This window comes from Pleurodeles waltl, chromosome 4_1 (assembly GCF_031143425.1).
Source record: "Pleurodeles waltl isolate 20211129_DDA chromosome 4_1, aPleWal1.hap1.20221129, whole genome shotgun sequence".
In the NCBI taxonomy this organism is placed as follows: Eukaryota; Metazoa; Chordata; class Amphibia; order Caudata; family Salamandridae; genus Pleurodeles; species Pleurodeles waltl.
The window spans coordinates 56,148,210-56,168,723 of record NC_090442.1 but is presented as its reverse complement, the minus strand read 5'-3'; the positions used below and the strand labels follow the sequence as shown (position 1 = coordinate 56,168,723).

The 20,514-nt window shown below is 52.4% G+C and overlaps 9 non-coding genes across 9 annotated transcripts; 5 read left to right on the top strand and 4 right to left on the bottom strand.

Moving 5' to 3' along the window:
- The first annotated feature begins 285 nt into the window (after nt 1–285).
- TRNAG-GCC (transfer RNA glycine (anticodon GCC)) lies at nt 286–356 on the top strand. The gene has a single exon. It is a non-coding gene; the product is annotated as a tRNA-Gly (tRNA).
- A 4,404-nt stretch (nt 357–4,760) lies between these two features.
- On the top strand, nt 4,761–4,831 carry TRNAG-GCC (transfer RNA glycine (anticodon GCC)). Its single transcript has one exon. It is a non-coding gene; the product is annotated as a tRNA-Gly (tRNA).
- A 396-nt stretch (nt 4,832–5,227) lies between these two features.
- TRNAN-GUU (transfer RNA asparagine (anticodon GUU)) lies at nt 5,228–5,301 on the bottom strand. Its single transcript has one exon. It is a non-coding gene; the product is annotated as a tRNA-Asn (tRNA).
- A 4,400-nt stretch (nt 5,302–9,701) lies between these two features.
- Nucleotides 9,702–9,775, bottom strand: TRNAN-GUU (transfer RNA asparagine (anticodon GUU)). Its single transcript has one exon. It is a non-coding gene; the product is annotated as a tRNA-Asn (tRNA).
- Nucleotides 9,776–11,465: 1,690 nt separating this feature from the next.
- TRNAG-GCC (transfer RNA glycine (anticodon GCC)) lies at nt 11,466–11,536 on the top strand. The gene has a single exon. It is a non-coding gene; the product is annotated as a tRNA-Gly (tRNA).
- A 71-nt stretch (nt 11,537–11,607) lies between these two features.
- On the bottom strand, nt 11,608–11,679 carry TRNAW-CCA (transfer RNA tryptophan (anticodon CCA)). The gene has a single exon. It is a non-coding gene; the product is annotated as a tRNA-Trp (tRNA).
- A 2,014-nt stretch (nt 11,680–13,693) lies between these two features.
- Nucleotides 13,694–13,764, top strand: TRNAG-GCC (transfer RNA glycine (anticodon GCC)). Its single transcript has one exon. It is a non-coding gene; the product is annotated as a tRNA-Gly (tRNA).
- Nucleotides 13,765–18,168: 4,404 nt separating this feature from the next.
- On the top strand, nt 18,169–18,239 carry TRNAG-GCC (transfer RNA glycine (anticodon GCC)). Its single transcript has one exon. It is a non-coding gene; the product is annotated as a tRNA-Gly (tRNA).
- Nucleotides 18,240–18,310: 71 nt separating this feature from the next.
- Nucleotides 18,311–18,382, bottom strand: TRNAW-CCA (transfer RNA tryptophan (anticodon CCA)). Its single transcript has one exon. It is a non-coding gene; the product is annotated as a tRNA-Trp (tRNA).
- Nucleotides 18,383–20,514: the final 2,132 nt, after the last annotated feature.

Sequence of the window (20,514 nt, the reverse complement as noted above, 5' to 3'; positions counted from 1 at the left end):
GGTCTGGAGGGTGCTTTCTGTCAGCCACTTCTCCCGGGAGCAGCCAGAGAGCAGGCTGATGTCGTGCTCTGTCAAGCACAACACTGGCCCCAAACCACTGTCCTTAGCAAAAGCAGAAACATTCATAGTTTCAGTCTCCTGCATCTGATTCCTGCCATCAGCATGTGAACGTTTGGCAGTCCAAGGCTTGCCATGCAAACTTTGTTCATAGGTGTCCCATGCGAATGCATGGGCCTCATCACTACTGTCTACGGCAGGGCTCTCTGCTCAGCCTATGTAAGTGAAGCATTGGTGGTTCAGTGGTAGAATTCTCGCCTGCCACGCGGGAGGCCCGGGTTCGATTCCCGGCCAATGCAAAGCGCCCTTCTTTTGGCTTTGCTTTAGAAGTCAGAGATATAGACTTGGTGGGCAAAAAAATGTCAAAGAGTGACCCCGACGTGATTTGAACACGCAACCTTTTGATCTGGAGTCAGACGCGCTACCGTTGCGCCACGAGGTCCCTGTGCATGCAGTTCTCAGCCCCGGATCAAGAAATGCTTCTGTGCCTTTTATTGGCCCTCAGTACGCCTGTGGTTAAAGTAGAAGGCTTGGTGTCCCGTTTCCAGTCCTATTGGTGGAAATGACTAGAGGTGAAGAGATGAGAGAAGATAGAAATGTTGAGATAGAGCATGTCACTCAGGCAAAGCGAGAGCTCTAAGAGCAAAGCCAGACAGCTGTGTTTTAATTCAGGACTTGATGTAGGCAAAAGCATACGTCCCTGGGTGGACTTGAACCACCAACCTTTCGGCTAACAGCCAAACGCACTAACCGATTGCGCCACAGAGACCAACCACCGCATTGAGCGTGTTGGGACTCAATATATGTTTTTACCTTTGTGCTCCTGCCTGCAGCTCTAAGGTCCTGGCATAAGACAGGTAGGCTTAGACTCCATTGTGACATGTCTTACTTCTCTTAGAAGAAGGTTCTGAGTTGCCAGGCAGCTTATCTTCTGCCGGGCACACTTTCCTTTGCAGGCTTTCAGGTTGTGAATCCAGCACTGCTTAGGTGTCCATGTCAGACATGAGCAGCTCATTGAGCCCCACTGTGTGTTTTTTGTGGAGATACAACTCTCAGACTAGAGGGAGCAGGCGGGAAGTGGGTGAGACTCACACAGGGTGGGTGGGGCAGTTAAAGGATGTTATCTAATAGTGTAATCGAGGAGTTGGGTTTTTTGTGCAATACACTTTAACCAGCGATTCTTTCTAAAAGGAAATCCCAGGGCAGTACCCGCAATGAGTGGCATCCCCACACCCGAGGTTGCATTGTGGTAGCTGTTCCCTGAGCCCCTAGCCCCTGTCCCCATGTCGCCCTTTCTCCTCGTGTAACTCACCTCAGGTTCGGTGGCTCTGATACTTGCTGCTTCTGCGCGATCATCCCCATGATCTGGGCCTTTGTACGAAATGTCATGTAAGATGACTTTATTCAGCACAGCGTTTGTCATTTGCTTGGTTGTCCTGTCACTGCTGGATGTTTTCTTGCGCAGACTACTGTCTAATGGTGGGAAGGCCACGAGACACGTGACTTTTCTCTTTCCTTGTTAGCATAGTTTCCTGCCACTGTCTTGTTGTGCTGCCTGCCTGTGAGACATGTGTCTTGCCCATCTCAGCTCCACTGTGGCATGTTAGATATGTCTTTGAGCAGAGTCCCGGTCCCAGAGCTGCTGCCTTCTCTGCACTCTGGCTTGTAAGACTGCAGGCAAAGGCCCTCCCTGGCCCCTCAGCCAGATAGATACATTTACCTGCAGGGCTCAGCTTTGGTGAAAGATATTGGCGAGAGAGAGGAAAGGGGACGGCCCGTGGTGCACCCCCTATTTTGCATAGAACCACAGCCTCCTGGGAGGGCAGAGACATGAGGGTTCTCAGGGAAAGCCCTCCCAGGAGTGTTGAAGGGCAGGACGTGAAACACAGCAATCCCGGAATGGCCTGGTCTAAGATGCCTGTGCAATAGGCCTTGCCCTAGGCTTCCGGGGCTCTTCCTCGGCAGAGGCCCCAGTGGTATGAGCCCGACCAGGGCTGTAGGGCGCGTTGGGAGCGCGTTAGGGACGCGAAAGAGGGCGCAGGGCGCAGAACTCTGCCCGTTTCTCCCCAGGATTTTGGGGAGGACAGGGAATCTGGCCAGGTCAGTGACTAGGCTTTCCCAGAAGGAAAGTCCAGTGACAGTGGCATGTTGTGAAACACAAGATTGCTGGTGGTCTGGAGGGTGCTTTCTGTCAGCCACTTCTCCCGGGAGCAGCCAGAGAGCAGGCTGATGTCGTGCTCTGTCAAGCACAACACTGGCCCCAAACCACTGTCCTTAGCAAAAGCAGAAACATTCATAGTTTCAGTCTCCTGCATCTGATTCCTGCCATCAGCATGTGAACGTTTGGCAGTCCAAGGCTTGCCATGCAAACTTTGTTCATAGGTGTCCCATGCGAATGCATGGGCCTCATCACTACTGTCTACGGCAGGGCTCTCTGCTCAGTCTATGTAAGTGAAGCATTGGTGGTTCAGTGGTATAATTCTCGCCTGCCACGCGGGAGGCCCGGGTTCGATTCCCGGCCAATGCAAAGCGCCCTTCTTTTAGCTTTGCTTTAGAAGTCAGAGATATAGACTTGGTGGGCAAAAAAATTTCAAAGAGTGACCCCGACGTGATTTGAACACGCAACCTTTTGATCTGGAGTCAGACGCGCTACCGTTGCACCACGAGGTCCCTGTGCATGCAGTTCTCAGCCCCGGATCAAGAAATGCTTCTGTGCCTTTTATTGGCCCTCAGTACGCCTGTGGTTAAAGTAGAAGGCTTGGTGTCCCGTTTCCAGTCCTATTGGTGGAAATGACTAGAGGTGAAAAGATGAGAGAAGATAGAAATGTTGAGATAGAGCATGTCACGCAGGCAAAGCGAGAGCTCTAAGAGCAAAGCCTGACAGCTGTGTTTTAATTCAGGACTTGATGTAGGCAAAAGCATACGTCCCTGGGTGGGCTTGAACCACCAACCTTTCGATTAACAGCCGAACGCACTAACCGATTGCGCCACAGAGACCAACCACCGAAGTGAGCGTGTTGGGACTCAATATATGTTTTTACCTTTGTGCTCCTGCCTGCAGCTCTAAGGTCCTGGCATAAGACAGGTAGGCTTAGACTCCATTGTGACATGTCTTACTTCTCTTAGAAGAAGGTTCTGAGTTGCCAGGCAGCTTATCTTCTGCCGGGCACACTTTCCTTTGCAGGCTTTCAGGTTGTGAATCCAGCACTGCTTAGGTGTCCATGTCAGACATGAGCAGCTCATTGAGCCCCACTGTGTGTTTTTTGTGGAGATACAACTCTCAGACTAGAGGGAGCAGGCGGGAAGTGGGTGAGACTCACACAGGGTGGGTGGGGCAGTTAAAGGATGTTATCTAATAGTGTAATCGAGGAGTTGGGTTTTTTGTGCACTACACTTTAACCAGCGATTCTTTCTAAAAGGAAATCCCAGGGCAGTACCCGCAATGAGTGGCATCCCCACACCCGAGGTTGCATTGTGGTAGCTGTTCCCTGAGCCCATAGCCCCTGTCCCCATGTCGCCCTTTCTCCTCGTGTAACTCACCCCAGGTTCGGTGGCTCTGATACTTGCTGCTTCTGCTGCGCGATCATCCCCATGATCTGGGCCTTTGTACGAAATGTCATGTAAGATGACTTTATTCAGCACGGCGTTTGTCATTTGCTTGGTTGTCCTGTCACTGTTGGATGTTTTCTTGCGCAGAGTACTGTCTAATGGTGGGAAGGCCACGAGACACGTGACTTTTCTCTTTCCTTGTTAGCATAGTTTCCTGCCACTGTCTTGGTGTGCTGCCAGCCTGTGAGACACGTGTCTTGCCCATCTCAGCTCCACTGTGGCATGTTAGATATGTCTTTGAGCAGAGTCCCGGTCCCAGAGCTGCTGCCTTCTCTGCACTCTGGCTTGTAAGACTGCAGGCAAAGGCCCTCCCTGGCCCCTCAGCCAGATAGATACATTTACCTGCAGGGCTCAGCTTTGGTGAAAGATATTGGCGAGAGAGAGGAAAGGGGACGGCCCGTGGTGCACCCCCTATTTTGCATAGAACCACAGCCTCCTGGGAGGGCAGAGACATGAGGGTTCTCAGGGAAAGCCCTCCCAGGAGTGTTGAAGGGCAGGACATGAAACACAGCAATCCCGGAATGGCCTGGTCTAAGATGCCTGTGCAATAGGCCTGGCCCTAGGCTTCCGGGGCTCTTCCTCGGCAGAGGCCCCAGTGGTATGAGCCCGACCAGGGCTGTGCCCGACCAGGGCTGTAGGGCGCGTTGGGAGCGCGTTAGGGACGCGAAAGAGGGCGCAGGGCGCAGAACTCTGCCCGTTTCTCCCCAGGATTTTGGGGAGGACAGGGAATCTGGCCAGGTCAGTGACTAGGCTTTCCCAGAAGGAAAGTCCAGTGACAGTGGCATGTTGTGAAACACAAGATTGCTGGTGGTCTGGAGGGTGCTTTCTGTCAGCCACTTCTCCCGGGAGCAGCCAGAGAGCAGGCTGATGTCGTGCTCTGTCAAGCACAACACTGGCCCCAAACCACTGTCCTTAGCAAAAGCAGAAACATTCATAGTTTCAGTCTCCTGCATCTGATTCCTGCCATCAGCATGTGAACGTTTGGCAGTCCAAGGCTTGCCATGCAAACTTTGTTCATAGGTGTCCCATGCGAATGCATGGGCCTCATCACTACTGTCTACGGCAGGGCTCTCTGCTCAGCCTATGTAAGTGAAGCATTGGTGGTTCAGTGGTAGAATTCTCGCCTGCCACGCGGGAGGCCCGGGTTCGATTCCCGGCCAATGCAAAGCGCCCTTCTTTTGGCTTTGCTTTAGAAGTCAGAGATATAGACTTGGTGGGGAAAAAAATGTCAAAGAGTGACCCCGACGTGATTTGAACACGCAACCTTCTGATCTGGAGTCAGACGCGCTACCATTGTGCCACGAGGTCCCTGTGCATGCAGTTCTCAGCCCCGGATCAAGAAATGCTTCTGTGCCTTTTATTGGCCCTCAGTACGCCTGTGGTTAAAGTAGAAGGCTTGGTGGCCCGTTTCCAGTCCTATTGGTGGAAATGACTAGAGGTGAAGAGATGAGAGAAGATAGAAATGTTGAGATAGAGCATGTCACTCAGGCAAAGCGAGAGCTCTAAGAGCAAAGCCAGACAGCTATGTTTTAATTCAGGACTTGATGTAGGCAAAAGCATACGTCCCTGGGTGGGCTTGAACCACCAACCTTTCGGTTAACAGCCGAACACGCTAACCGATTGCGCCACAGAGACCAACCACCGCAGTGAGCGTGTTGGGACTCAATATATGTTTTTACCTTTGTGCTTCTGCCTGCAGCTCTAAGGTCCTGGCATAAGACAGGTAGGCTTAGACTCCATTGTGACATGTCTTACTTCTCTTAGAAGAAGGTTCTGAGTTGCCAGGCAGCTTATCTTCTGCCGGGCACACTTTCCTTTGCAGGCTTTCAGGTTGTGAATCCAGCACTGCTTAGGTGTCCATGTCAGACATGAGCAGCTCATTGAGCCCCACTGTGTGTTTTTTGTGGAGATACAACTCTCAGACTAGAGGGAGCAGGCGGGAAGTGGGTGAGACTCACACAGGGTGGGTGGGGCAGTTAAAGGATGTTATCTAATAGTGTAATCGAGGAGTTGGGTTTTTTGTGCACTACACTTTAACCAGCGATTCTTTCTAAAAGGAAATCCCAGGGCAGTACCCGCAATGAGTGGCATCCCCACACCCGAGGTTGCATTGTGGTAGCTGTTCCCTGAGCCCCTAGCCCCTGTCCCCAAGTCGCCCTTTCTCCTCGTGTAACTCACCTCAGGTTCGGTGGCTCTGATACTTGCTGCTTCTGCGCGATCATCCCCATGATCTGGGCCTTTGTACGAAATGTCATGTAAGATGACTTTATTCAGCACAGCGTTTGTCATTTGCTTGGTTGTCCTGTCACTGTTGGATGTTTTCTTGCGCAGACTACTGTCTAATGGTGGGAAGGCCACGAGACACGTGACTTTTCTCTTTCCTTGTTAGCATAGTTTCCTGCCACTGTCTTGTTGTGCTGCCTGCCTGTGAGACACGTGTCTTGCCCATCTCAGCTCCACTGTGGCATGTTAGATATGTCTTTGAGCAGAGTCCCGGTCCCAGAGCTGCTGCCTTCTCTGCACTCTGGCTTGTAAGACTGCAGGCAAAGGCCCTCCCTGGCCCCTCAGCCAGATAGATACATTTACCTGCAGGGCTCAGCTTTGGTGAAAGATATTGGCGAGAGAGAGGAAAGGGGACGGCCCGTGGTGCACCCCCTATTTTGCATAGAACCACAGCCTCCTGGGAGGGCAGAGACATGAGGGTTCTCAGGGAAAGCCCTCCCAGGAGTGTTGAAGGGCAGGACGTGAAACACAGCAATCCCGGAATGGCCTGGTCTAAGATGCCTGTGCAATAGGCCTGGCCCTAGGCTTCCGGGGCTCCTCCTCGGCAGAGGCCCCAGTGGTATGAGCCCGACCAGGGCTGTAGGGCGCGTTGGGAGCGCGTTAGGGACGCGAAAGAGGGCGCAGGGCGCAGAACTCTGCCCGTTTCTCCCCAGGATTTTGGGGAGGACAGGGAATCTGGCCAGGTCAGTGACTAGGCTTTCCCAGAAGGAAAGTCCAGTGACAGTGGCATGTTGTGAAACACAAGATTGCTGGTGGTCTGGAGGGTGCTTTCTGTCAGCCACTTCTCCCGGGAGCAGCCAGAGAGCAGGCTGATGTCGTGCTCTGTCAAGCACAACACTGGCCCCAAACCACTGTCCTTAGCAAAAGCAGAAACATTCATAGTTTCAGTCTCCTGCATCTGATTCCTGCCATCAGCATGTGAACGTTTGGCAGTCCAAGGCTTGCCATGCAAACTTTGTTCATAGGTGTCCCATGCGAATGCATGGGCCTCATCACTACTGTCTACGGCAGGGCTCTCTGCTCAGCCTATGTAAGTGAAGCATTGGTGGTTCACTGGTAGAATTCTCGCCTGCCACACGGGAGGCCCGGGTTCGATTCCGGCCAATGCAAAGCGCCCTTCTTTTGGCTTTGCTTTAGAAGTCAGAGATATAGACTTGGTGGGGAAAAAAATGTCAAAGAGTGACCCCGACGTGATTTGAACACGCAACCGTCTGATCTGGAGTCAGACGCGCTACCGTTGCGCCACGAGGTCCCTGTGCATGCAGTTCTCAGCCCCGGATCAAGAAATGCTTCTGTGCCTTTTATTGGCCCTCAGTACGCCTGTGGTTAAAGTAGAAGGCTTTGTGTCCCGTTTCCAGTCCTATTGGTGGAAATGACTAGAGGTGAAGAGATGAGAGAAGATAGAAATGTTGAGATAGATCATGTCACGCAGGCAAAGCGAGAGCTCTAAGAGCAAAGCCAGACAGCTGTGTTTAAATTCAGGACTTGATGTAGACAAAAGCATACGTCCCTGGTTGGGCTTGAACCACCAACCTTTCGGTTAACAGCCGAACGCGCTAACCGATTGCGCCACAGAGACCAACCACCACAGTGAGCGTGTTGGGACTCAATATATGTTTTTACCTTTGTGCTCCTGCCTGCAGCTCTAATGTCCTGGCATAAGACAGGTAGGCTTAGACTCCATTGTGACATGTCTTACTTCTCTTAGAAGAAGGTTCTGAGTTGCCAGGCAGCTTATCTTCTGCCGGGCACACTTTCCTTTGCAGGCTTTCAGGTTGTGAATCCAGCACTGCTTAGGTGTCCATGTCAGACATGAGCAGCTCATTGAGCCCCACTGTGTGTTTTTTGTGGAGATACAACTCTCAGACTAGAGGGAGCAGGCGGGAAGTGGGTGAGACTCACACAGGGTGGGTGGGGCAGTTAAAGGATGTTATCTAATAGTGTAATCGAGGAGTTGGGTTTTTTGTGCACTACACTTTAACCAGCGATTCTTTCTAAAAGGAAATCCCAGGGCAGTACCCGCAATGAGTGGCATCCCCACACCCGAGGTTGCATTGTGGTAGCTGTTCCCTGAGCCCATAGCCCCTGTCCCCATGTCGCCCTTTCTCCTCGTGTAACTCACCCCAGGTTCGGTGGCTCTGATACTTGCTGCTTCTGCTGCGCGATCATCCCCATGATCTGGGCCTTTGTACGAAATGTCATGTAAGATGACTTTATTCAGCACGGCGTTTGTCATTTGCTTGGTTGTCCTGTCACTGTTGGATGTTTTCTTGCGCAGACTACTGTCTAATGGTGGGAAGGCCACGAGACACGTGACTTTTCTCTTTCCTTGTTAGCATAGTTTCCTGCCACTGTCTTGGTGTGCTGCCAGCCTGTGAGACACGTGTCTTGCCCATCTCAGCTCCACTGTGGCATGTTAGATATGTCTTTGAGCAGAGTCCCGGTCCCAGAGCTGCTGCCTTCTCTGCACTCTGGCTTGTAAGACTGCAGGCAAAGGCCCTCCCTGGCCCCTCAGCCAGATAGATACATTTACCTGCAGGGCTCAGCTTTGGTGAAAGATATTGGCGAGAGAGAGGAAAGGGGACGGCCCGTGGTGCACCCCCTATTTTGCATAGAACCACAGCCTCCTGGGAGGGCAGAGACATGAGGGTTCTCAGGGAAAGTCCTCCCAGGAGTGTTGAAGGGCAGGGCGTGAAACACAGCAATCCCGGAATGGCCTGGTCTAAGATGCCTGTAAAATAGGCCTGGCCCTAGGCTTCCGGGGCTCTTCCTCGGCAGAGGCCCCAGTGGTATGAGCCCGACCAGGGCTGTGCCCGACCAGGGCTGTAGGGCGCGTTGGGAGCGCGTTAGGGACGCGAAAGAGAGCGCAGGGCGCAGAACTCTGCCCGTTTCTCCCCAGGATTTTGGGGAGGACAGGGAATCTGGCCAGGTCAGTGACTAGGCTTTCCCAGAAGGAAAGTCCAGTGACAGTGGCATGTTGTGAAACACAAGATTGCTGGTGGTCTGGAGGGTGCTTTCTGTCAGCCACTTCTCCCGGGAGCAGCCAGAGAGCAGGCTGATGTCGTGCTCTGTCAAGCACAACACTGGCCCCAAACCACTGTCCTTAGCAAAAGCAGAAACATTCATAGTTTCAGTCTCCTGCATCTGATTCCTGCCATCAGCATGTGAACGTTTGGCAGTCCAAGGCTTGCCATGCAAACTTTGTTCATAGGTGTCCCATGCGAATGCATGGGCCTCATCACTACTGTCTACGGCAGGGCTCTCTGCTCAACCTATGTAAGTGAAGCATTGGTGGTTCAGTGGTAGAATTCTCGCCTGCCACGCGGGAGGCCCGGGTTTGATTCCCAGCCAATGCAAAGCGCCCTTCTTTTGGCTTTGCTTTAGAAGTCAGAGATATAGACTTGGTGGGGAAAAAAATGTCAAAGAGTGACCCCGACGTGATTTGAACACGCAACCGTCTGATCTGGAGTCAGACGCGCTACCGTTGCGCCACGAGGTCCCTGTGCATGCAGTTCTCAGCCCCGGATCAAGAAATGCTTCTGTGCCTTTTATTGGCCCTCAGTACGCCTGTGGTTAAAGTAGAAGGCTTTGTGTCCCGTTTCCAGTCCTATTGGTGGAAATTACTAGAGGTGAAGAGATGAGAGAAGATAGAAATGTTGAGATAGAGCATGTCACGCAGGCAAAGCGAGAGCTCTAAGAGCAAAGCCAGACAGCTGTGTTTTAATTCAGGACTTGATGTAGACAAAAGCATACGTCCCTGGGTGGGCTTGAACCACCAACCTTTCGGTTAACAGCCGAACGCGCTAACCGATTGCGCCACAGAGACCAACCACCTCAGTGAGTGTGTTGGGACTCAATATATGTTTTTACCTTTGTGCTCCTGCCTGCAGCTCTAATGTCCTGGCATAAGACAGGTAGGCTTAGACTCCATTGTGACATGTCTTACTTCTCTTAGAAGAAGGTTCTGAGTTGCCAGGCAGCTTATCTTCTGCCGGGCACACTTTCCTTTGCAGGCTTTCAGGTTGTGAATCCAGCACTGCTTAGGTGTCCATGTCAGACATGAGCAGCTCATTGAGCCCCACTGTGTGTTTTTTGTGGAGATACAACTCTCAGACTAGAGGGAGCAGGCGGGAAGTGGGTGAGACTCACACAGGGTGGGTGGGGCAGTTAAAGGATGTTATCTAATAGTGTAATCGAGGAGTTGGGTTTTTTGTGCACTACACTTTAACCAGCGATTCTTTCTAAAAGGAAATCCCAGGGCAGTACCCGCAATGAGTGGCATCCCCACACCCGAGGTTGCATTGTGGTAGCTGTTCCCTGAGCCCATAGCCCCTGTCCCCATGTCGCCCTTTCTCCTCGTGTAACTCACCCCAGGTTCAGTGGCTCTGATACTTGCTGCTTCTGCTGCGCGATCATCCCCATGATCTGGGCCTTTGTACGAAATGTCATGTAAGATGACTTTATTCAGCACGGCGTTTGTCATTTGCTTGGTTGTCCTGTCACTGTTGGATGTTTTCTTGCGCAGACTACTGTCTAATGGTGGGAAGGCCACGAGACACGTGACTTTTCTCTTTCCTTGTTAGCATAGTTTCCTGCCATTGTCTTGTTGTGCTGCCTGCCTGTGAGACACGTGTCTTGCCCATCTCAGCTCCACTGTGGCATGTTAGATATGTCTTTGAGCAGAGTCCCGGTCCCAGAGCTGCTGCCTTCTCTGCACTCTGGCTTGTAAGACTGCAGGCAAAGGCCCTCCCTGGCCCCTCAGCCAGATAGATACATTTACCTGCAGGGCTCAGCTTTGGTGAAAGATATTGGCGAGAGAGAGGAAAGGGGACGGCCCGTGGTGCACCCCCTATTTTGCATAGAACCACAGCCTCCTGGGAGGGCAGAGACATGAGGGTTCTCAGGGAAAGCCCTCCCAGGAGTGTTGAAGGGCAGGACGTGAAACACAGCAATCCCGGAATGGCCTGGTATAAGATGCCTGTGCAATAGGCCTGGCCCTAGGCTTCCGGGGCTCTTCCTCGGCAGAGGCCCCAGTGGTATGAGCCCGACCAGGGCTGTAGGGCGCGTTGGGAGCGCGTTAGGGACGCGAAAGAGGGCGCAGGGCGCAGAACTCTGCCCGTTTCTCCCCAGGATTTTGGGGAGGACAGGGAATCTGGCCAGGTCAGTGACTAGGCTTTCCCAGAAGGAAAGTCCAGTGACAGTGGCATGTTGTGAAACACAAGATTGCTGGTGGTCTGGAGGGTGCTTTCTGTCAGCCACTTCTCCCGGGAGCAGCCAGAGAGCAGGCTGATGTCGTGCTCTGTCAAGCACAACACTGGCCCCAAACCACTGTCCTTAGCAAAAGCAGAAACATTCATAGTTTCAGTCTCCTGCATCTGATTCCTGCCATCAGCATGTGAACGTTTGGCAGTCCAAGGCTTGCCATGCAAACTTTGTTCATAGGTGTCCCATGCGAATGCATGGGCCTCATCACTACTGTCTACGGCAGGGCTCTCTGCTCAGCCTATGTAAGTGAAGCATTGGTGGTTCAGTGGTAGAATTCTCGCCTGCCACGCGGGAGGCCCGGGTTCGATTCCCGGCCAATGCAAAGCGCCCTTCTTTTGGCTTTGCTTTAGAAGTCAGAGATATAGACTTGGTGGGGAAAAAAATGTCAAAGAGTGACCCCGACGTGATTTGAACACGCAACCTTCTGATCTGGAGTCAGACGCGCTACCGTTGCGCCACGAGGTCCCTGTGCATGCAGTTCTCAGCCCCGGATCAAGAAATGCTTCTGTGCCTTTTATTGGCCCTCAGTACGCCTGTGGTTAAAGTAGAAGGCTTGGTGGCCCGTTTCCAGTCTTATTGGTGGAAATAACTAGAGGTGAAGAGATGAGAGAAGATAGAAATGTTGAGATAGAGCATGTCACGCAGGCAAAGCGAGAGCTCTAAGAGCAAAGCCAGACAGCTGTGTTTTAATTCAGGACTTGATGTAGGCAAAAGCATACGTTCCTGGGTGGGCTTGAACCACCAACCTTTCGGTTAACAGCCGAACGCGCTAACCGATTGCGCCACAGAGACCAACCACCGCAGTGAGAGTGTTGGGACTCAATATATGTTTTTACCTTTGTGCTCCTGCCTGCAGCTCTAAGGTCCTGGCATAAGACAGGTAGGCTTAGACTCCATTGTGACATGTCTTACTTCTCTTAGAAGAAGGTTCTGAGTTGCCAGGCAGCTTATCTTCTGCCGGGCACACTTTCCTTTGCAGGCTTTCAGGTTGTGAATCCAGCACTGCTTAGGTGTCCATGTCAGACATGAGCAGCTCATTGAGCCCCACTGTGTGTTTTTTGTGGAGATACAACTCTCAGACTAGAGGGAGCAGGCGGGAAGTGGGTGAGACTCACACAGGGTGGGTGGGGCAGTTAAAGGATGTTATCTAATAGTGTAATCGAGGAGTTGGGTTTTTTGTGCACTACACTTTAACCAGCGATTCTTTCTAAAAGGAAATCCCAGGGCAGTACCCGCAATGAGTGGCATCCCCACACCCGAGGTTGCATTGTGGTAGCTGTTCCCTGAGCCCCTAGCCCCTGTCCCCATGTCGCCCTTTCTCCTCGTGTAACTCACCTCAGGTTCGGTGGCTCTGATACTTGCTGCTTCTGCGCGATCATCCCCATGATCTGGGCCTTTGTACGAAATGTCATGTAAGATGACTTTATTCAGCACAGCGTTTGTCATTTGCTTGGTTGTCCTGTCACTGTTGGATGTTTTCTTGCGCAGACTACTGTCTAATGGTGGGAAGGCCACGAGACACGTGACTTTTCTCTTTCCTTGTTAGCATAGTTTCCTGCCACTGTCTTGTTGTGCTGCCTGCCTGTGAGACACGTGTCTTGCCCATCTCAGCTCCACTGTGGCATGTTAGATATGTCTTTGAGCAGAGTCCCGGTCCCAGAGCTGCTGCCTTCTCTGCACTCTGGCTTGTAAGACTGCAGGCAAAGGCCCTCCCTGGCCCCTCAGCCAGATAGATACATTTACCTGCAGGGCTCAGCTTTGGTGAAAGATATTGGCGAGAGAGAGGAAAGGGGACGGCCCGTGGTGCACCCCCTATTTTGCATAGAACCACAGCCTCCTGGGAGGGCAGAGACATGAGGGTTCTCAGGGAAAGCCCTCCCAGGAGTGTTGAAGGGCAGGACGTGAAACACAGCAATCCCGGAATGGCCTGGTCTAAGATGCCTGTGCAATAGGCCTGGCCCTAGGCTTCCGGGGCTCTTCCTCGGCAGAGGCCCCAGTGGTATGAGCCCGACCAGGGCTGTAGGGCGCGTTGGGAGCGCGTTAGGGACGCGAAAGAGGGCGCAGGGCGCAGAACTCTGCCCGTTTCTCCCCAGGATTTTGGGGAGGACAGGGAATCTGGCCAGGTCAGTGACTAGGCTTTCCCAGAAGGAAAGTCCAGTGACAGTGGCATGTTGTGAAACACAAGATTGCTGGTGGTCTGGAGGGTGCTTTCTGTCAGCCACTTCTCCCGGGAGCAGCCAGAGAGCAGGCTGATGTCGTGCTCTGTCAAGCACAACACTGGCCCCAAACCACTGTCCTTAGCAAAAGCAGAAACATTCATAGTTTCAGTCTCCTGCATCTGATTCCTGCCATCAGCATGTGAACGTTTGGCAGTCCAAGGCTTGCCATGCAAACTTTGTTCATAGGTGTCCCATGCGAATGCATGGGCCTCATCACTACTGTCTACGGCAGGGCTCTCTGCTCAGCCTATGTAAGTGAAGCATTGGTGGTTCAGTGGTAGAATTCTCGCCTGCCACGCGGGAGGCCCGGGTTCGATTCCCGGCCAATGCAAAGCGCCCTTCTTTTGGCTTTGCTTTAGAAGTCAGAGATATAGACTTGGTGGGCAAAAAAATGTCAAAGAGTGACCCCGACGTGATTTGAACACGCAACCTTTTGATCTGGAGTCAGACGCGCTACCGTTGCGCCACGAGGTCCCTGTGCATGCAGTTCTCAGCCCCGGATCAAGAAATGCTTCTGTGCCTTTTATTGGCCCTCAGTACGCCTGTGGTTAAAGTAGAAGGCTTGGTGTCCCGTTTCCAGTCCTATTGGTGGAAATGACTAGAGGTGAAGAGATGAGAGAAGATAGAAATGTTGAGATAGAGCATGTCACTCAGGCAAAGCGAGAGCTCTAAGAGCAAAGCCAGACAGCTGTGTTTTAATTCAGGACTTGATGTAGGCAAAAGCATACGTCCCTGGGTGGACTTGAACCACCAACCTTTCGGCTAACAGCCAAACGCACTAACCGATTGCGCCACAGAGACCAACCACCGCATTGAGCGTGTTGGGACTCAATATATGTTTTTACCTTTGTGCTCCTGCCTGCAGCTCTAAGGTCCTGGCATAAGACAGGTAGGCTTAGACTCCATTGTGACATGTCTTACTTCTCTTAGAAGAAGGTTCTGAGTTGCCAGGCAGCTTATCTTCTGCCGGGCACACTTTCCTTTGCAGGCTTTCAGGTTGTGAATCCAGCACTGCTTAGGTGTCCATGTCAGACATGAGCAGCTCATTGAGCCCCACTGTGTGTTTTTTGTGGAGATACAACTCTCAGACTAGAGGGAGCAGGCGGGAAGTGGGTGAGACTCACACAGGGTGGGTGGGGCAGTTAAAGGATGTTATCTAATAGTGTAATCGAGGAGTTGGGTTTTTTGTGCAATACACTTTAACCAGCGATTCTTTCTAAAAGGAAATCCCAGGGCAGTACCCGCAATGAGTGGCATCCCCACACCCGAGGTTGCATTGTGGTAGCTGTTCCCTGAGCCCCTAGCCCCTGTCCCCATGTCGCCCTTTCTCCTCGTGTAACTCACCTCAGGTTCGGTGGCTCTGATACTTGCTGCTTCTGCGCGATCATCCCCATGATCTGGGCCTTTGTACGAAATGTCATGTAAGATGACTTTATTCAGCACAGCGTTTGTCATTTGCTTGGTTGTCCTGTCACTGCTGGATGTTTTCTTGCGCAGACTACTGTCTAATGGTGGGAAGGCCACGAGACACGTGACTTTTCTCTTTCCTTGTTAGCATAGTTTCCTGCCACTGTCTTGTTGTGCTGCCTGCCTGTGAGACATGTGTCTTGCCCATCTCAGCTCCACTGTGGCATGTTAGATATGTCTTTGAGCAGAGTCCCGGTCCCAGAGCTGCTGCCTTCTCTGCACTCTGGCTTGTAAGACTGCAGGCAAAGGCCCTCCCTGGCCCCTCAGCCAGATAGATACATTTACCTGCAGGGCTCAGCTTTGGTGAAAGATATTGGCGAGAGAGAGGAAAGGGGACGGCCCGTGGTGCACCCCCTATTTTGCATAGAACCACAGCCTCCTGGGAGGGCAGAGACATGAGGGTTCTCAGGGAAAGCCCTCCCAGGAGTGTTGAAGGGCAGGACGTGAAACACAGCAATCCCGGAATGGCCTGGTCTAAGATGCCTGTGCAATAGGCCTTGCCCTAGGCTTCCGGGGCTCTTCCTCGGCAGAGGCCCCAGTGGTATGAGCCCGACCAGGGCTGTAGGGCGCGTTGGGAGCGCGTTAGGGACGCGAAAGAGGGCGCAGGGCGCAGAACTCTGCCCGTTTCTCCCCAGGATTTTGGGGAGGACAGGGAATCTGGCCAGGTCAGTGACTAGGCTTTCCCAGAAGGAAAGTCCAGTGACAGTGGCATGTTGTGAAACACAAGATTGCTGGTGGTCTGGAGGGTGCTTTCTGTCAGCCACTTCTCCCGGGAGCAGCCAGAGAGCAGGCTGATGTCGTGCTCTGTCAAGCACAACACTGGCCCCAAACCACTGTCCTTAGCAAAAGCAGAAACATTCATAGTTTCAGTCTCCTGCATCTGATTCCTGCCATCAGCATGTGAACGTTTGGCAGTCCAAGGCTTGCCATGCAAACTTTGTTCATAGGTGTCCCATGCGAATGCATGGGCCTCATCACTACTGTCTACGGCAGGGCTCTCTGCTCAGTCTATGTAAGTGAAGCATTGGTGGTTCAGTGGTATAATTCTCGCCTGCCACGCGGGAGGCCCGGGTTCGATTCCCGGCCAATGCAAAGCGCCCTTCTTTTAGCTTTGCTTTAGAAGTCAGAGATATAGACTTGGTGGGCAAAAAAATTTCAAAGAGTGACCCCGACGTGATTTGAACACGCAACCTTTTGATCTGGAGTCAGACGCGCTACCGTTGCACCACGAGGTCCCTGTGCATGCAGTTCTCAGCCCCGGATCAAGAAATGCTTCTGTGCCTTTTATTGGCCCTCAGTACGCCTGTGGTTAAAGTAGAAGGCTTGGTGTCCCGTTTCCAGTCCTATTGGTGGAAATGACTAGAGGTGAAAAGATGAGAGAAGATAGAAATGTTGAGATAGAGCATGTCACGCAGGCAAAGCGAGAGCTCTAAGAGCAAAGCCTGACAGCTGTGTTTTAATTCAGGACTTGATGTAGGCAAAAGCATACGTCCCTGGGTGGGCTTGAACCACCAACCTTTCGATTAACAGCCGAACGCACTAACCGATTGCGCCACAGAGACCAACCACCGAAGTGAGCGTGTTGGGACTCAATATATGTTTTTACCTTTGTGCTCCTGCCTGCAGCTCTAAGGTCCTGGCATAAGACAGGTAGGCTTAGACTCCATTGTGACATGTCTTACTTCTCTTAGAAGAAGGTTCTGAGTTGCCAGGCAGCTTATCTTCTGCCGGGCACACTTTCCTTTGCAGGCTTTCAGGTTGTGAATCCAGCACTGCTTAGGTGTCCATGTCAGACATGAGCAGCTCATTGAGCCCCACTGTGTGTTTTTTGTGGAGATACAACTCTCAGACTAGAGGGAGCAGGCGGGAAGTGGGTGAGACTCACACAGGGTGGGTGGGGCAGTTAAAGGATGTTATCTAATAGTGTAATCGAGGAGTTGGGTTTTTTGTGCACTACACTTTAACCAGCGATTCTTTCTAAAAGGAAATCCCAGGGCAGTACCCGCAATGAGTGGCATCCCCACACCCGAGGTTGCATTGTGGTAGCTGTTCCCTGAGCCCATAGCCCCTGTCCCCATGTCGCCCTTTCTCCTCGTGTAACTCACCCCAGGTTCGGTGGCTCTGATACTTGCTGCTTCTGCTGCGCGATCATCCCCATGATCTGGGCCTTTGTACGAAATGTCATGTAAGATGACTTTATTCAGCACGGCGTTTGTCATTTGCTTGGTTGTCCTGTCACTGTTGGATGTTTTCTTGCGCAGAGTACTGTCTAATGGTGGGAAGGCCACGAGACACGTGACTTTTCTCTTTCCTTGTTAGCATAGTTTCCTGCCACTGTCTTGGTGTGCTGCCAGCCTGTGAGACACGTGTCTTGCCCATCTCAGCTCCACTGTGGCATGTTAGATATGTCTTTGAGCAGAGTCCCGGTCCCAGAGCTGCTGCCTTCTCTGCACTCTGGCTTGTAAGACTGCAGGCAAAGGCCCTCCCTGGCCCCTCAGCCAGATAGATACATTTACCTGCAGGGCTCAGCTTTGGTGAAAGATATTGGCGAGAGAGAGGAAAGGGGACGGCCCGTGGTGCACCCCCTATTTTGCATAGAACCACAGCCTCCTGGGAGGGCAGAGACATGAGGGTTCTCAGGGAAAGCCCTCCCAGGAGTGTTGAAGGGCAGGACGTGAAACACAGCAATCCCGGAATGGCCTGGTCTAAGATGCCTGTGCAATAGGCCTGGCCCTAGGCTTCCGGGGCTCCTCCTCGGCAGAGGCCCCAGTGGTATGAGCCCGACCAGGGCTGTGCCCGACCAGGGCTGTAGGGCGCGTTGGGAGCGCGTTAGGGACGCGAAAGAGGGCGCAGGGCGCAGAACTCTGCCCGTTTCTCCCCAGGATTTTGGGGAGGACAGGGAATCTGGCCAGGTCAGTGACTAGGCTTTCCCAGAAGGAAAGTCCAGTGACAGTGGCATGTTGTGAAACACAAGATTGCTGGTGGTCTGGAGGGTGCTTTCTGTCAGCCACTTCTCCCGGGAGCAGCCAGAGAGCAGGCTGATGTCGTGCTCTGTCAAGCACAACACTGGCCCCAAACCACTGTCCTTAGCAAAAGCAGAAACATTCATAGTTTCAGTCTCCTGCATCTGATTCCTGCCATCAGCATGTGAACGTTTGGCAGTCCAAGGCTTGCCATGCAAACTTTGTTCATAGGTGTCCCATGCGAATGCATGGGCCTCATCACTACTGTCTACGGCAGGGCTCTCTGCTCAGCCTATGTAAGTGAAGCATTGGTGGTTCAGTGGTAGAATTCTCGCCTGCCACGCGGGAGGCCCGGGTTCGATTCCCGGCCAATGCAAAGCGCCCTTCTTTTGGCTTTGCTTTAGAAGTCAGAGATATAGACTTGGTGGGGAAAAAAATGTCAAAGAGTGACCCCGACGTGATTTGAACACGCAACCTTCTGATCTGGAGTCAGACGCGCTACCGTTGCGCCACGAGGTCCCTGTGCATGCAGTTCTCAGCCCCGGATCAAGAAATGCTTCTGTGCCTTTTATTGGCCCTCAGTACACCTGTGGTTAAAGTAGAAGGCTTGGTGGCCCGTTTCCAGTCTTATTGGTGGAAATGACTAGCGGTGAAGAGATGAGAGAAGATAGAAATGTTGAGATAGAGCATGTCACGCAGGCAAAGCGAGAGCTCTAAGAGCAAAGCCAGACAGCTGTGTTTTAATTCAGGACTTGATGTAGGCAAAAGCATACGTTCCTGGGTGGGCTTGAACCACCAACCTTTCAGTTAACAGCCGAACGCGCTAACCGATTGCGCCACAGAGACCAACCACCGCAGTGAGCGTGTTGGGACTCAATATATGTTTTTACCTTTGTGCTCCTGCCTCCAGCTCTAAGGTCCTGGCATAAGACAGGTAGGCTTAGACTCCATTGTGACATGTCTTACTTCTCTTAGAAGAAGGTTCTGAGTTGCCAGGCAGCTTATCTTCTGCCGGGCACACTTTCCTTTGCAGGCTTTCAGGTTGTGAATCCAGCACTGCTTAGGTGTCCATGTCAGACATGAGCAGCTCATTGAGCCCCACTGTGTGTTTTTTGTGGAGATACAACTCTCAGACTAGAGGGAGCAGGCGGGAAGTGGGTGAGACTCACACAGGGTGGGTGGGGCAGTTAAAGGATGTTATCTAATAGTGTAATCGAGGAGTTGGGTTTTTTGTGCACTACACTTTAACCAGCGATTCTTTCTAAAAGGAAATCCCAGGGCAGTACCCGCAATGAGTGGCATCCCCACACCCGAGGTTGCATTGTGGTAGCTGTTCCCTGAGCCCCTGGCCCCTGTCCCCATGTCGCCCTTTCTCCTCGTGTAACTCACCTCAGGTTCGGTGGCTCTGATACTTGCTGCTTCTGCGCGATCATCCCCATGATCTGGGCCTTTGTACGAAATGTCATGTAAGATGACTTTATTCAGCACAGCGTTTGTCATTTGCTTGGTTGTCCTGTCACTGTTGGATGTTTTCTTGCGCAGACTACTGTCTAATGGTGGGAAGGCCACGAGACACGTGACTTTTCTCTTTCCTTGTTAGCATAGTTTCCTGCCACTGTCTTGTTGTGCTGCCTGCCTGTGAGACACGTGTCTTGCCCATCTCAGCTCCACTGTGGCATGTTAGATATGTCTTTGAGCAGAGTCCCGGTCCCAGAGCTGCTGCCTTCTCTGCACTCTGGCTTGTAAGACTGCAGGCAAAGGCCCTCCCTGGCCCCTCAGCCAGATAGATACATTTACCTGCAGGGCTCAGCTTTGGTGAAAGATATTGGCGAGAGAGAGGAAAGGGGACGGCCCGTGGTGCACCCCCTATTTTGCATAGAACCACAGCCTCCTGGGAGGGCAGAGACATGAGGGTTCTCAGGGAAAGCCCTCCCAGGAGTGTTGAAGGGCAGGACGTGAAACACAGCAATCCCGGAATGGCCTGGTCTAAGATGCCTGTGCAATAGGCCTGGCCCTAGGCTTCCGGGGCTCCTCCTCGGCAGAGGCCCCAGTGGTATGAGCCCGACCAGGGCTGTAGGGCGCGTTGGGAGCGCGTTAGGGACGCGAAAGAGGGCGCAGGGCGCAGAACTCTGCCCGTTTCTCCCCAGGATTTTGGGGAGGACAGGGAATCTGGCCAGGTCAGTGACTAGGCTTTCCCAGAAGGAAAGTCCAGTGACAGTGGCATGTTGTGAAACACAAGATTGCTGGTGGTCTGGAGGGTGCTTTCTGTCAGCCACTTCTCCCGGGAGCAGCCAGAGAGCAGGCTGATGTCGTGCTCTGTCAAGCACAACACTGGCCCCAAACCACTGTCCTTAGCAAAAGCAGAAACATTCATAGTTTCAGTCTCCTGCATCTGATTCCTGCCATCAGCATGTGAACGTTTGGCAGTCCAAGGCTTGCCATGCAAACTTTGTTCATAGGTGTCCCATGCGAATGCATGGGCCTCATCACTACTGTCTACGGCAGGGCTCTCTGCTCAGCCTATGTAAGTGAAGCATTGGTGGTTCACTGGTAGAATTCTCGCCTGCCACGCGGGAGGCCCGGGTTCGATTCCGGCCAATGCAAAGCGCCCTTCTTTTGGCTTTGCTTTAGAAGTCAGAGATATAGACTTG